We start from the raw sequence: 14984 nt of genomic DNA, 5'->3' as shown, positions 1-14984 counted from the left end.
TAAAACGAATGGCAACTGTATCCAGCTTCTACATCCCACAGGAGTAATTACCACAGCAGGGAGTGACAGCTTAACGATCCGCCGCATACAATGCTTCCTAGATTCAAACCTGCAATTATTGCTTCTTCAGCCGTCACAGTCAGTAGAATTTCGAGCTGTCGTTCTAGTTGCGCTGTTTCCGCATTGTTCCTCAGCTCAGTGGGAAAGTAATTGCTCCCGAAAAAAGTAGTACATCTTTCTTCTTATTCTACCGGTCTCACATCCCACAGCTGAGACATTGCCGCTTCGCAGTGTAGTATGCATTAAACGCTTTCAATGTAATAACGAGACATTTGCTTAGACCAAGACTGGATTAGAACTCAGACACTGAAGGCCTGCTCCCGAATGAAGTAGCCCATAGTAAGATCTAATCAATCGGCCAATGACCAGATTCAGTGCAACGAACGGTTGACATTCCTTGCATAATTATAGGTAATCGCCTCCGATGATCAAACTCAAAATTGATCAAGTTTTCGCTTGCGAAAATAAAAAACTCTCAGAACAAAATGGAAAGTCTCCTCCACTCTCAGTTCCTCCTCACTGTCATTTTTCTTTCACTTTATTTGGGCGAGCACCCGAGAAGATTGCATCTCAATTTGCATTATCATCACCATTACTGATAGCGGTGTGTTCTTTATCGCGACGGAAGCTCGAACACAAAGTGCCTAAAAGTTCTACCCCTGGGGCGGGATGCTGTGCTGGGTTCGGGTGCACAAATCATCAAAAAGGAAAAAACGAACGAAACAAACGATTTCAATGCTTCGCATGCAAACGGGAGCAGTGGCGATGAGCGACGAACCCGATAATTAGATTACTCCGGTTTCTTTCCTCCCCGGTGTGATAGCGAGGCAACGACAAACGAGAGGACACAGGTGTTCGAAGGTTGGCTTTTTCGTCATATATTTTCATGAGCTGGAGGTTCTGGTAATCAGATTCGATTTCCTTTTACTGCATGTGGGTACACTTGCTTGACAGGTGGTAAGTACGTTGATAAGCGGCGCAATTTGAATTTCGGTCTTTCTTTGTTTGAAAAGTAAAACTTGATTGAGGAAGGCGTTTTTGGAAAGAGGTTTAGTGTTTTCGTTATTGGTAAGCAGAGGTGAAGCGATCCTTATAATTTTCCTTAAATGATCGATAAATACACTTTATTTTGAGTTATTTGGAAATTGCCACTACATATCTGTTTTTATAGGAAAATTATTGATCCCAACAGTTTAAAACAATGAGTCACTTGGGTAGGGTTTAAGTTTTTAGGAAAATCTCAAAACTCATGGACGATTCCAAACGTGAGTAAAAACATGCCGGAAAGTTTGCTAAAAATCATCCATGGTTCGAATTATCTGAAATTTCAATGGAAAATTGTGTTATTTTATTCGAACCTCAATACAGTTCACAACGAAGATCCGTCCTTCCAAGGGCATCGTAGTCCAAGGACACTTCCGTGCCATTCCTAAGTATCCGTTGATTACCTTCCATCAAGTCTTATGATCCACTGTTATGGAACATAAATTGGTCCAGTCGAACCGGCTCCAAATTCCGCCAGCGAAACGAACAAAATCGGTACCCATCTGCAACACGGGGCCAAATCCAACCGGAAGAAAACTACTCGTATGCAATACGAAAATCATCTTTTTTACAGTTCTACACCGTCCATTCAATGGTACGAAAAGTGAAGAACCAGTGTTTTCCGTCGCGATGGAAGCGTGGTCAAAATATGTTTGAACATTTCCATCGCAAGACAAAAAAAAAATCTGATACTAAATCCAACGCGAGTGCCTAGTAAAACAGTTTGAAAATTTCTCTCGAATGTGACTAAAACACATGACATTGGTCGCGGGCTACGATGCCGTTGAGAAAATTGGTTAAAGACAATATCGAACATGACACCGATGAAGCATGTGTAGAGGAACAATAGCAAAATTAGTATGAATCATATTCAACTCTTCAAGTGAACACGACTCAAGATCTGGTTCGTTTTATGAAGTTATATGGGAGGAGGGAGTAAACCTGGAAACGATAAAGAAATTGTGAGGATTGTTCAGCCAAACAAGCCATACCGAACAAAAGGGGGAAATGTCGCCGAAAGTAATCGGCGTAATTAATCGAATGACGAAAATGTCAATTGGCCGAAAGGAACATACGGCCGAACTGTTAATTTGGTCAAAATAGTCGTTTGGCGTAACAGGTTATTAGTTCGAAAATGCCATTTGGCCGAATGGGCCATTTGTCCGAAACCGAAATGGTCGATTGGCAGAAAGAGCTCATTTGGTCGAACATGTTTTTTGACCGAACGGGTCATGTAACCAAAAAACGTCTTTGGCCAAACAGGTCATTTGGCCAAAAATTTAGTTTGGCCAAATGGTCGATTGGCAGAAAGAGCTCATTTGGTTTGCTAAAAGGGCTCAGCTTCACAGTCAGCAGTGAGACGTCCTGCTTCTCAGTTCTCACTGTTTATTTCTCACTTTTGACAGTGGGAAGTGAGAAACTAGTGAGAAGTCTCGCTATGAAAAGTGAGAAGTGCGAAGTAAAAAGTGAAAAATGAGTAGTGCAAAGTGAGACGTCTAACTTCTTCTTCCTCATTTCTTACCACTTATTTCTCGATTCTGTCTCACTGTGAGAAGTGGAAAGCGCGGAGTGATTTGTGAGAAATGGAGAGTGAAGAGTGAAAAGCGAAACGCCTGACTTCTCACTTCTCACTTCACGCTTCTCACTTCTCAGTTATCTTAAATCACTTAAAACTTCTCACATTCACCACAGAGAAACATACGTCTCCCTGAGCATATGTTCTATCGTTTACCTTTTTAACAGTAGATTCATTTTTTTGTAGGTGATCGATCGGCCACCGTTGGGGCTACCATCGGTTTGCAGAAATCGCTCGTTTTCGATAACGAACAACGATGAAAGAGACGCAAAAACAACGCCTTGAATCATTACAAGCTTGTCACAAATGTGACAAAAAAAAGTGCGAAAAGGAGGATAGGATAAGCAACATCCCCGCGATCTTTATTCGCACAGTTGTGTAAAACGAGTTAAAATACATCATCAGTACCGGTGCCTTCTGCAGTAGGAGTTTTTTTCAAAGGAATTTATCATGAAGGATAGCCTCCAAATAATGTCATAATCGAAAAAGCTTGCGAAAAATGTCTCTCACGGTGTGCTACACGCTCTGGATTCAATACTTGACAAAATGAAATTTTTGGCAAAACCAGGGTGACCATTTAACTTCCTTTCTAAAATTCCAGCAATTTCCCCGACTTTTACCGATAATTTTTGAAAAATTCCAGATATAGAAGATTTCCTAATTTTGAAGATTTTAAATTTAAATTTATGTTTTAATAAAATGAATGAGAGGGGGTCCCGTAGCGTAGTTGGCTACACGTTCGCTTCATAAGCGAATGGTTATGGGTTCGATTCCCAGCTCCTCCACCAAACCCTTGTCAGTCGCCAGCAGCGCAGTCCGTACGGTGGCGTTTTGGGGAACGCGCCTCACCGACACGGCTGCCTGATGACGACTGACAAAACTGTTCTTCTCGGAAGAATTCCTCCAACATTCTTCAATTAATGGCAACCGAACAAAGCGACACTGGATTCTCACATGGACAAAGGAACACAATGGACTCGCGATTATATGGACTGGCAACAACAACGATAACGTATAATGGACATTTAAAAATACATTCTGTGTGAATTCTGTTCTGCAGAGTACCACAGTAGATCACGGCACAGTAGCGTTTAAGAACACCTACCAAATAAGTGCCTACCAAATAAATGTACGAATAAAAAAAAATGTCAATGAACATATTTTATTTGAAAAAAACGAAGTTTGCCGTCAAAAAATGTATTTCGTTTTATTGTCTCTGTAAATTTTTTGACTTACTGAAGGACAACATTCCAATAAAAAAAACCCAAGATAATATTGTTTGAAGAATTTAGCTATTTTATAAATCGAAAGTTGTAAGGTTAACTAATAGAAGAAGGTTAACTTTAATAAATTAAAGAATCGATTGAGCAAAAAACATTTTCGCATCTTTCAATATTTTGGCTTCCATGCTCTCCAACACCTTCATGTCCTGCATTGCTTTTATCCTGATCCTTATTTTTTCTCAATCTATTTCAGACTTATTGTACCTTGACCAGGTGTTTTGGGTGTAACGGGCTTGGTAGTCATATGGCTACTGCTTCTGCCTCATACGCAGGTGGTCGTGGGTTCAATCCCAGATCCATTCCATTATCCTTCTTTATATCTTTATCTTTATTTCTCATGTTCTAGCAATCTCTAGAACTGGAAATGGACTTCCATACCGTTTCCATTACTATCCTATATCTTTAACTTGACTATTCTAACAGTAGCTGCTAGAATTGTATATGAACTAAAATGCTCGTTTCCTTCATCTAATTAGAAATATCATCAGTTGCTTTCTCCTATCCTATCACTTTGGCAGCCCGTTAACCAAGACGGGCTTATGTCTCTCGAACCTAACCCAAAAATTCCAATAAAATTCCGTATGAACTCGTGGCAAGTGTAGAGGTATATTTGGCTTGCAGTGGGCGAGTGAGTGATTGCATCATCATTTCCTCCCCCTTCCCTAAATTGACTTGCATTCTGACGTGACAGGCGCCAGTATGACCTAACAAATGAGATCACCAGTTCTTGTACATTGAAGATGAGTGCTAGCCCCAAGCAAACATCTGTTGGTTCTCTGTGCAAGGCCAGCTGATCTGGTCATAATGGAGTAGCAACTACGGGCAATCAATCAAGCTCAAGCTTGACCAGGTTTTTTGGGTGTAGTGAATCATTATTGATTATTTTTATTTCTACTTTTGTTACACGTCCTGATTTTATTATGGCTTCGTACTTTATAATTTATGCCACTCTTTTCTTAATCCTTATGCTGGTTTAGGATTAAGCACTATTCATTATGTCAAAGCACTTCTCCAGTACAGCGTTACCATGTGATGGGATCAAGATGTTACCAACGAATGACCAGAGGTTGAGTTGTCTGCCTGTAATTGAACATCATTGCCCATATTCGACAACGGTCGAAAAGACGAGTCACTTCCAAGAGAATATCGATCGAGCATCTCCTTTAGAAATTCTGGTTTCAATACCATTCACATTATACTTTTGACATGGACGGATAGTTCCTCAAATGAAAATGTTGCCATTGGTCTTACTTCTAGGAAGTAACTATGAAAAACCTTCGTGAACTTATAGAAAAAAAATTCTTGGTTTTCGAACGTAGAATGTAGAGGCCTAATGCATTTAAAATTGTCAACGATGTTTAGAATAATTATACAGAAGTCAATGAAAAGAATATCTGGTAACTCAAGACATTAAGAAATTCCCGACATACCCGCATAGATTTGAAAATCCCGCATATTTCTCGCATTTTACGTCTCTATGGTCACCTATAATGCAACACAAATAACCCGTTCAGCAAACGACATTTACGATCGTATGATTGGCTCGGCCATATGACCTGTTCGGTTAAACGACATTTTCGAACGCCCACCATATTGCACTTCCTACCACTTCTGCAGGCTCTTTCTGCCAAACCGGCTATTTTAGGCCAAATGGCGCATCATGCCAAACGACTATTTCGGCCAAATGACTTGATGGGTTTCAGCCCTATGGTTTGTTCGGTCAAATGGCATATTTGGCCAAACAAATTGCGGCCTAGTGGCATTCGGGCTAATGATTTTCGGCCCCTTCTCCGAACAAAAGTTAGTGCAGATTCAGTTCACCCTGCGAGAACCGAGAAGTTTGAAGTTGGCCCAGCTATAGTTTACGAAGGAACAGCCAGTAGCGATCTTTACCGAGTTTGGCCACTTCCATTGCGAAATCGTGACATTCCTGGCGAGGTTTCAGATGAACAGGATGAGATAGTGCCTTCGAGGATCACCACAGAGAGTTGTAAATGCAACCATAAATGTCCAGGAAAAAAATTCTACTCCCCGTTAACCTACGAACAGTATTCCATTCCACAGCCACGAGTCCAGAAGTAGCCTCTGAAGGCGCCCATAACTACGTTTGGTGGCAGTTACTCCAATTGGCCGAAATACCGCCTGGATAAAAATTGGATTAGAGCTCCGCATCAGGCATTCTGGACGAGAAGGTAATTATCAGCAAGTCTAGAATGTTTTAACGGATAGGTACGAAAATAAGCGATTGATTGTAGAATCGCACATACTAGGATTGCTGAATCTAAAGAGAATGTCAACATTCAAAGAACTAGACAACCCTGTCTCCGGTTGCAGAAATAGTAACTGATAGGACTTTCAAAAAACTTCGGAGTGTACCTCATCGTCAGCGCTTTAAGGATTCGACGCAACTGGCCTGGCCTTGACAGAGCGTCTCAAGTAAATTTTGTCACTGAAGAAATGGCAAACCGCCACGATGCTTCTAAGATGCAAGCCACCGTCCCAATCACGGGAATCAACGCGTTGTGAAACCTAGTTCGGAATAAAGCGTTCGTAGAATTTCGATCAAGCTAAGCATGTTTTTAAGCAAACATTGAGTGCCTGGTTGCACCCAAAGTAACTAGAAGTATTGCAAACGTGAAGATTGGTTTTGATTTATGAAGACATTCAGCTCGCCGATCGACGTTTCTTCCATCTAATCGTAGAGGAGAGCATTTCTTTGATATTTTGCAGCCTGACCACTTGAGCCTTGGTGATAATATTCCTCAACTGCGTGATTTACCTTGAACGGGTGGTAGCTGGCGTGATTAAAGAGCCGTGAGTTCGGCAATTCAGTATGCCAAAGTTGCGTCAATTGACTTCATTGAGAAATGATGCAATAATTCGAGAATGTGAGGCATCCTTTTTCACCTAAACAACTTTCCTGTGAAGCCTTCAGTGACAACGTAAAGCTGCTAGATAATTTTCGTGCTCTGACATTGAAACGGTTTCTTATATTCGAGAAACGCTTGGAACGCAAACAGGAGCTTAAGCAGCCATACAGCGACTTCATCAAGGGTAGTTCACATTGTAATGGCCCTTCTTTCTTTGCTTCTGGAGATCTGATATTTTTCATCCTTAGCAGTGCTGTAAGATGCGCGGCTACAAACCAAGTGCATGCTGAAGTAGACTGGGTTCGATTCCCGGTCCGGTTTAGGAAATTTTCTCGTCTTCCCTGGGCATGAAAGTATAATTTTGGTTTAGCAAGCTCGCAGTTCATAACTGTGAAAGTGCTGAATGAAGATACTAAGCTGCAAGGCGGCAATGTCTCAGTGGGGGATGTAATGCCAATGAGAAGAGAGAGAGAGAGAGAAGATGATTACGTATGAGGTATTAGGTGTCTGTCGAATATGTAACCGTATTCTATGGTGTTTGTGTTCTGATTGAAGACTTTTACTTCGATGATGCCCTGCCTGTTGCTGAAACCATAGAAGAAGCCAACGTCAACTAAAATCTCTTCTAGCTAGAAGATGGTTTCAAATCCATCAAAAGTGTGCAAACGAAGACAAATTCCTCGAACACATTCCATAAGCCGGATATGGACCAAACGAGGGGATCAAAGTGCTTGGTTTGCAGTCGGAACACCAACTTCGACCTATTTTTAATTGCCAATTCGCATAGCAGTTGGGATACGAAAGAAAATCTACAAAACAAGATATTTTTCGCGCTTCGATCATTGTAGTTACACCCCTATGATTCTAAGCGCAAGATTTATTCTAAAACATTGGCAAAATTATTCAATTTACTTGGCCTGTGGAGAACCGATCTATCCAGGTTCTAAGATGTGTTACATTTCCAAAAAGATAAAGGCGCTAGTAACGTTCGAAATCTTCCCTTTCAGCGTAACGCTCTCGATTTCCAAAAATCTAAATAACAACCAGTATACTAAAGAAAGACGTAAGTCCTACGTCAAAAGTGCCGCTCATGAACTACATGACTTTGTTGAATATGGCTTATGGAGTGTGCATCTACTTGTGAAGCATTTGCGTTGCTGATTCTACACGATTATCTTTTATGCAGTAAGTAAAAATTGACTCCATTACTTGATCTTCAATACCACAGAAGGAGCTAGACGTAATTCTTGTGCACTTTCGCAAGGAATCGGAATGCGCTTATACAAACAGGACGCAAGGAGCGTCAATGGAATTACATTCATTCAACAAGTAATCCCACCGACATCGTTTCACTAAACCAGCTGCCGGAGGCTTTGAAACAAAACGTCCTTTGGTGGTATGGGGTCTGTCGGAGTTCGCACACGACGAAGTCGATGAAATTTCCGAACTCAAAGTTCATCTTGGAACGTAACTGTGAATCTTTTCCGTTCTTCTTGCACCATAGTTCGTTAAAAAAAAGCAACGTATCATGGGCTCTGCATTAAGATTCATCAGCAACAGTCGGTCATCTGATCGAGTGAAGCAAATTCACCGATTCAAGTATCAGTATCGGTGGTAACGAAATCGAGGTGGTAGAAGAATTTGTGTACTTGGGCTCACTGGTGACTGCCGAAAATGATACCAGCAGAGAAATTCGGAGACGCATAGTGGCTGGAAATCGTACGTACTTTGGACTCCGCAAGACGCTCCGATCGAATAGAGTTCGCCGCCGTACCAAACTGACAATATACAAAACGCTTATTAGACCGGTAGTCCTCTACGAACACGAGACCTGGACGATGCTCGTGGAGGACCAACGCGCACTCGGAGTTTTCGAAAGAAAAGTGCTGCGTACCATCTATGGTGGGGTGCAGATAGCGGACGGTACGTGGAGGAGGCGAATTAACCACGAATTGCATCAGCTGTTGGGAGAACCATCCATCGTTCACACCGCGAAAATCGGACGACTGCGATGGGCCGGGCACGTAGCCAGAACGTCGGACAGTAACCCGGTGAAAATGGTTCTCGACAACGATCCGACGGGCACAAGAAGGCGAGGTGCGCAGCGGGCAAGGTGGATCGATCAGGTGGAAGATGACTTGCGGACCCTCCGTAGACTGCGTGGTTGGCGACGTGTAGCCATGGACCGAGCCGAATGAAGAAGACTCTTATATACCGCACATGCCACTTCGGCCTTAGTCTAAATAAATAAATAATAATAAGTATCAGTATTATGCCATTTTACAGAAGACCTGCCAAACCTTTTCAAGCCACGGCTAAATTTTCAGAATTAAAACCTGCTGACGGGCCAGAAAATATTTTTTTAAAACAAAATTTCAAAATAATATTTCAGAAGAAAGAATATCTTATGAGCAATGTTTCTTTATGAAATTTAAATTTAAACTCGTCGTTGCATTGGAGGTCAATAACCTCCATTTGAAACTTTTCAAATACATTATTCACATCAGTAAACGGTTGATTGTTTTGCTGATGAGCGTCGATACTTCGATCGTCTCTGCACATAGATTTACTGGTGAATATTGTGGATTTATTTGACCAATGGATTCGAAGGTCGGTTCACTTGCCTATTTCAAACGTCCCCTTTTCCAGCAAGGTTTGCCAAACTCAATAAATGTTTGGCAGATTACCTTGTTTTTTTTTTTTTTGCACCTTGTCAATTAAAACAGATGTCAAAACATCGGAAAAAGAAAGAGAAGTCCGAGGAAAACAGCAAAAAGCACGTGGCAGACTTGTCAGTTTTGACAGATTTTACTATGAAAACGGGTGTGAAGGTGAAAACGGCGATTTCAACGACCGTTCAGGGAGCGGGTATTTCGAACGGTTGGGTTCAATAGAGAAATCCACGTACAATAATTTAATGTGCAGGGAAATATCACCATAACGCTGTGATTGCTTCCCCTGTCATCGAAGCGTCACAACACCCGTGTTCCTTCCTGTCATTGCTGGTGCACCACTGGTGTTGTAGGGCCACTTAAGTTTTTAATGGAGAATCCATGGACTCTTGCAAACTCCTTCATACAGATTGTTATCAGCTTCCCTGAGGTCTTTTCCGGTAGTAGTCGTTTCCTTTATTGAGACCAAATATGTCAATTGTTCTGTGGTTTGGAGATGATCATCAATTTTCCATATAGAGACAGCTGCCTGAATCATGTTTTTTACATCATTATTTTTATCGACTGCGAGTGAGTAGAATCTGAAGCAGGCGGCTTTTCCACATGACGTAGTTTTCAAGTCTTCTGTGTTTCCTTATGACACACGATGTCAATAACAGAGTGTAAAATAATCGAAAATTTTTGGTGAAGTACACCTTTCGTCAATTGTCAGTTCACTTCCAGACACATTCATAGTCGGCTCTGGACAGTCAATATTCATTTGAATATTAGTCAATGAATATTTATGCACAATTTACAAATTGAAAAATTATCTGAAATCTAAACACGTTTCACATGAGTAAAGTGATTTATCACACAGGACTGAATCCGATTTTCATTCGCGAGGCACTTTCAACGGTAAACATCAACATAAACAATGCTAATTATGTTTTTTTCTGCACATAGTAAACACATTCAGTGACAGTTGAATGAATGAGTTCATGGAGTAGTCGTCTGACTATGTCATTCTATGTTTTGAATATTCATGCGATGTTTGTCAAAATTCGGACTGAAGTTGCTTCATGAAGATGAATATTGTAGGCTCTGGTCAATAATACCCGAAATGCATTCCTGAACAAGTTCTACGTCCTATTAGGTTTTCATTAGGGATCCTATATTAGGAGATGTGCGAATACTTTTCCAGACGATTTAGCAACGCTGTTACTTTCATAAACAAACGCTGCCAGCACTTGCCGCAGTGAAAAATGTTTAGGCTTGCACATGACTTTACATTCGAAGACACTTTTTGATTATTTTGTCTATCCTCTAGCAGTGCATTTTCGCTAAAATTTAAGAGCAATACGAATGAACACGATATAAGGCATCAACTAGACTACTTTTACGTACGAAAGCAAAACAAATTGTTTATTCAATAAAACTTTTCATAAAATCTATTTAACCAAAATTAACCAAATTTAACCAATAACTTTCGATCTACAACAATAAAGATGTTCATTTGGCTCAGATTTTGACAGTTCTCAATGCTCGATTGGCTCACGATGGCTGCTTTCGCATATCTCTGAACGTAGGATCCCTAGTTTTCATCCGTATAGCCAAAATCTCACTTACAGCAAAACTGATCCTTACTGAATTTCCAGAATTCGTGTTTGCCCGAGTGAAAAATACTTGTTGCTTCGATAAACCACTGTTTTACCATTAATTTGAATCAATAATGGAAATTCAAATTAAATGAACGCCTCACATTTGAAGCTCTTCCAACTTTTGTTTTCTTTCTGATTCAGTGTAAACATAATATTCTTTCGGCAAATTAAGCATATCGGCTTCCCTTTGGCCAACGTGGAAAAAACTTCTCTGGCCTTCCTTCATTGAAAACGCGATGTTCCTTATCAACCTTTCGTTTCATTCAATGGTTTTGTAGCGCGAACATTGATTTCAAAACTTCTGTTCTGCGTGTAGAAAATAGAGTTCTTGTTTATGACTGCCTTCCAATTAGATTTCTCTTGATACCAGCATAAACAGCTGTGGTGTTAATCTGATTTTCTATTTAAAGATATATTGGAATGAACACAATCAAAGTAAGGAACTCCAAAATAGATTTAGAAAATTAAATCAGTAATAACCTACATTATTTAATAAAAAAAAATGAAACATTAACTTCTCAAGCCAGAGTACCGTGATGAACTTATGTCAAACCTTAAAAAATCACGTTAATAAAGAAATTAAAAAAAATAAAATAAAAAAAAATTCTCAAGCCAGATAGAAAAGCTTGCGGGCCAGTCATGAAGTATGTTTTTGTTAGACGCCGTGGGCCACAAAATGAAGCCAAGCGGTGCATCCGGCCCGTGGGCCCTACGTTGGACAGCCCTGATCTAAAGCTATGTATGGTTTAAGGTCACTTCTGACGGAATCCAATTTTCAAAGTACTCGCGTTTTCAAGGGCACACCATTCGATACTGAAGCAACGCACAACTGTCATTTTTATTTTTTCAGCTTTGCTGTGCCCTTAAAAACGCGTGTGCCCTTAAAAACGCGAGTACTTTGAAAATTGGATTCCGTCAGGAGTGACCTTAATCCGTCGTCACGAAGCTGACGCTTGTTTCAGCGACGGTTACTGTATCAAAGCACTTTTCTGCTCATCGGTTCGGAGCACTTGAGAACCTTAGGGATGTCAATCTCTCCGGAGAATTCACCAAGGTGCAACAAAATTTCGTTTTTATCGCGAATCTCGTGTTATTTTAAGATTCACATTATTATTAAATGAGCTAAGTCTTATTGTAGCTTGTAAATTTAATTTTTAGTGACTTGTTGAAGTGCGGTGCAACTGTGAACCTTCGAGGGTGAATCACCGAATATCACCTCGGTGTTTCATGCCTCATGCCCCTATTGAGATTAATTATTTAATCAACACGGATGACAATATCGGTGTCTAACGACCTGGTTTAATGAGTAGTACAGTTCATAACAGTTAATCTAAAAATCGATATCCGACGGCATTTTAAACTCCAAGATGGCGGCCATATGGACCAATTGATGAGTAGAACTCGAAAGTTGATGTCCGACACTATTTTGAAATCCAAGATGGTGGACAAATTTCATCTGAAATCATGCAATATGGGTGTCTATTAATCGGGCTTGTTAAGTAGAACCCGACAGTCGATGTCCGACACTATTTTGAAATCCAAGTTGGCGACCATATGGCCAATTATTTTACCTAATCCCATGCAATATGGGAGTGGGAATTTCTTCGGGAAAGTTTTTCACGAATTTCCACGGAAAAATGTTCACACTTTCCATGAGGAAATGTATAGAATTTTCACGAGAAATTCTTCGGAATTTTCAAGAAAAATTGTTCGAAGTTTTCAAAGGGAAATCCTTCGAAATTTTTTTTGGGGAATTATTAAGAAATTCCTCGGGTCATTCTTCGGTATTCACAGCGAATTTTTCGAATTTTTTTTACGGGAAATTCTTCAAAATTTTCATGGCGAATTTTTAGGAATTTCCACGAGTTCGGATTTTTCACGCTAAATTCTTTAGAAATTCCACAGGAATCGTTCAAAATTTTCACAGGAAATAGTTCTGATTTTTTACGAAAAATTGTTCAAAATGTCGACGTAGAATTCTTCAAAAATTTTGCGAGATGTTCTTCAGAATTTTTCGGAATTTCTCCGAGAATTCATTTGGATTTTCCACAACATAAGCTTTGGAATATTCACGGGAGCATCTTCGGAATTATCACGAGAAAATCTTTGCAATTTCCATGAAAAATTCTTCAAAATCTCTACGAATTTTTTTCGAAGTTCCTTTGGAATACTTTGGAATTTCCATTATATTGAGCTTTTAATCTTTTGTTTCGTGAAAAGATGCTAGTGGGAGCGTAGATTAGACTTGGGCTTTCTGCATCTCGATAATCTTTCTATCTCGATGTGTTCCGGATTCTCTCTTCCTATGTCGATACCATTCGAATTTCTAGGCTACTAGACCATCTTTGAACAATAACAAACACGCCAAAAGCAAGAGGTAACATTTGTTTTGTTGCCGTTTTTCATAGCAACGAACTTTTTTCGTTCTAGTTCGATCTCTCCCTATCTCGATGGTCCAATATCGAGATGTGGAGAGGCGACTGTAAAATATCTAAATCAACATGTTCTCGAAACCCAAAGGAGTCCGCCGAACGTCCATTCCATTGGAACAAGCTAAACCTCTCAACTTTTCAAATTGCTTCTAACTTCTTTTGGGCAATGATCCTTTGCTCTTTTTCGAAAAATGTCACTTTATTAGCCGTATTTCATGTCATTCTGTCAACACAACGCTAATTACAACAACCGGATTCCGACGACGTTGAGTTCAACTGAGAAGCTGGAAGTTTTACGATCCCCCCCTTAAAGGAATCAGGAATGACGCATCTTTTCCTGTTCCTGGCCGTTCCATCGTTAGATCCCAATTCATGTCATCGTGCCTTCTCCAGCCCGCCATGGTTCGGAATTCGTCCTCCTCGCTTGAACCCAATCCGACCGAGATCTAGTTACGGCGGCGGTGGTCGGCCGATGGCTGTGCGACAAGTTCATAAAATGTTGTTATTTTTTGTGTGTGTTACGGAAAGCTTGGCGGTGTCGCGCGATCCAATTCTCGGTACTACGACGATCGTCTCTAAAATTTTTATCATTCGTCAACACTCGAAGCACCGACCGACCGTCCGGTCCGGCTCAGGAAGATTGCTTGCAATAAAAACGAACCAGTTCTTCAGTGCGGAGACCGGAGCCAATGAGAACTGGGTTCAACCGAGGAGCGCACACAAACACAAGAGAAAAGGAATCCATGCCAGGTCTGGGGGGTAGCGGATGCTCGGTCCAGCCGAAGGTGAGGCGGGGTAAAATTAAAAAACGTGTACCTCTTGATTTCGTTGTGTTTCTCCGTGTTCGGCCGAAAATCTCAACCGTGCCGTGCGCTCCGCGAACGGGCTACGAAACATGCTGAACATCTCGTATTAAAATACATTAACATACACTTAGTTTCGACCTCTCTCTGCTTTTTCTCTTCCACGTCGCTCATCGTTCGTGCCTTCCTTTCCGCATTCGATCCCGATCTCGCCGCTTCAGATTAACCAAATTCGTAACTTTTCATAGTTCATTGACTTAGAGGCGGTCGGTCGTCCTCATTCTTTGGATTCGCTGCACGAGAATAGACCCCAAAACGAAGCAGGCGAAAATGACCATTGCTCGTTGTTGCGGTTGATGGGGAAGGCAAGTAGAGGGAAAAAAACTTCTAGGTTTCGTCAGTCACGTTGATGGCGCAAGCCGTTTTTTATGATTTCGTGGATCACCACCGTCGTTAGTTGAATAATGAAGATCTCAACGAGCTCGAATCCAGCCACCACGGGCTCATGTGTGCGTACGAGATGGATCGGATTACCGTTCTGATCTAGTCATCACGGGACTGGACAACGACGGCGAAGGTGGTGAAAAGCAATCAATGTCAACTA

At 40.9% G+C, this 14984-nt stretch overlaps 1 protein-coding gene across 1 annotated transcript in view; it reads right to left on the bottom strand.

The window, feature by feature from the left end:
• Positions 1-14984, bottom strand: part of LOC134207629 (neurogenic locus Notch protein) — a 214674-nt gene that overhangs the window by 104927 nt on the left and 94763 nt on the right. The window lies entirely within an intron of this gene.

Source organism: Armigeres subalbatus, chromosome 1, assembly GCF_024139115.2.
Source record: "Armigeres subalbatus isolate Guangzhou_Male chromosome 1, GZ_Asu_2, whole genome shotgun sequence".
Lineage (NCBI taxonomy): Eukaryota > Metazoa > Arthropoda > Insecta > Diptera > Culicidae > Armigeres > Armigeres subalbatus.
The sequence above is the reverse complement of the archived record's forward strand: the minus strand, read 5'-3'. Positions and strand labels throughout refer to the sequence as shown.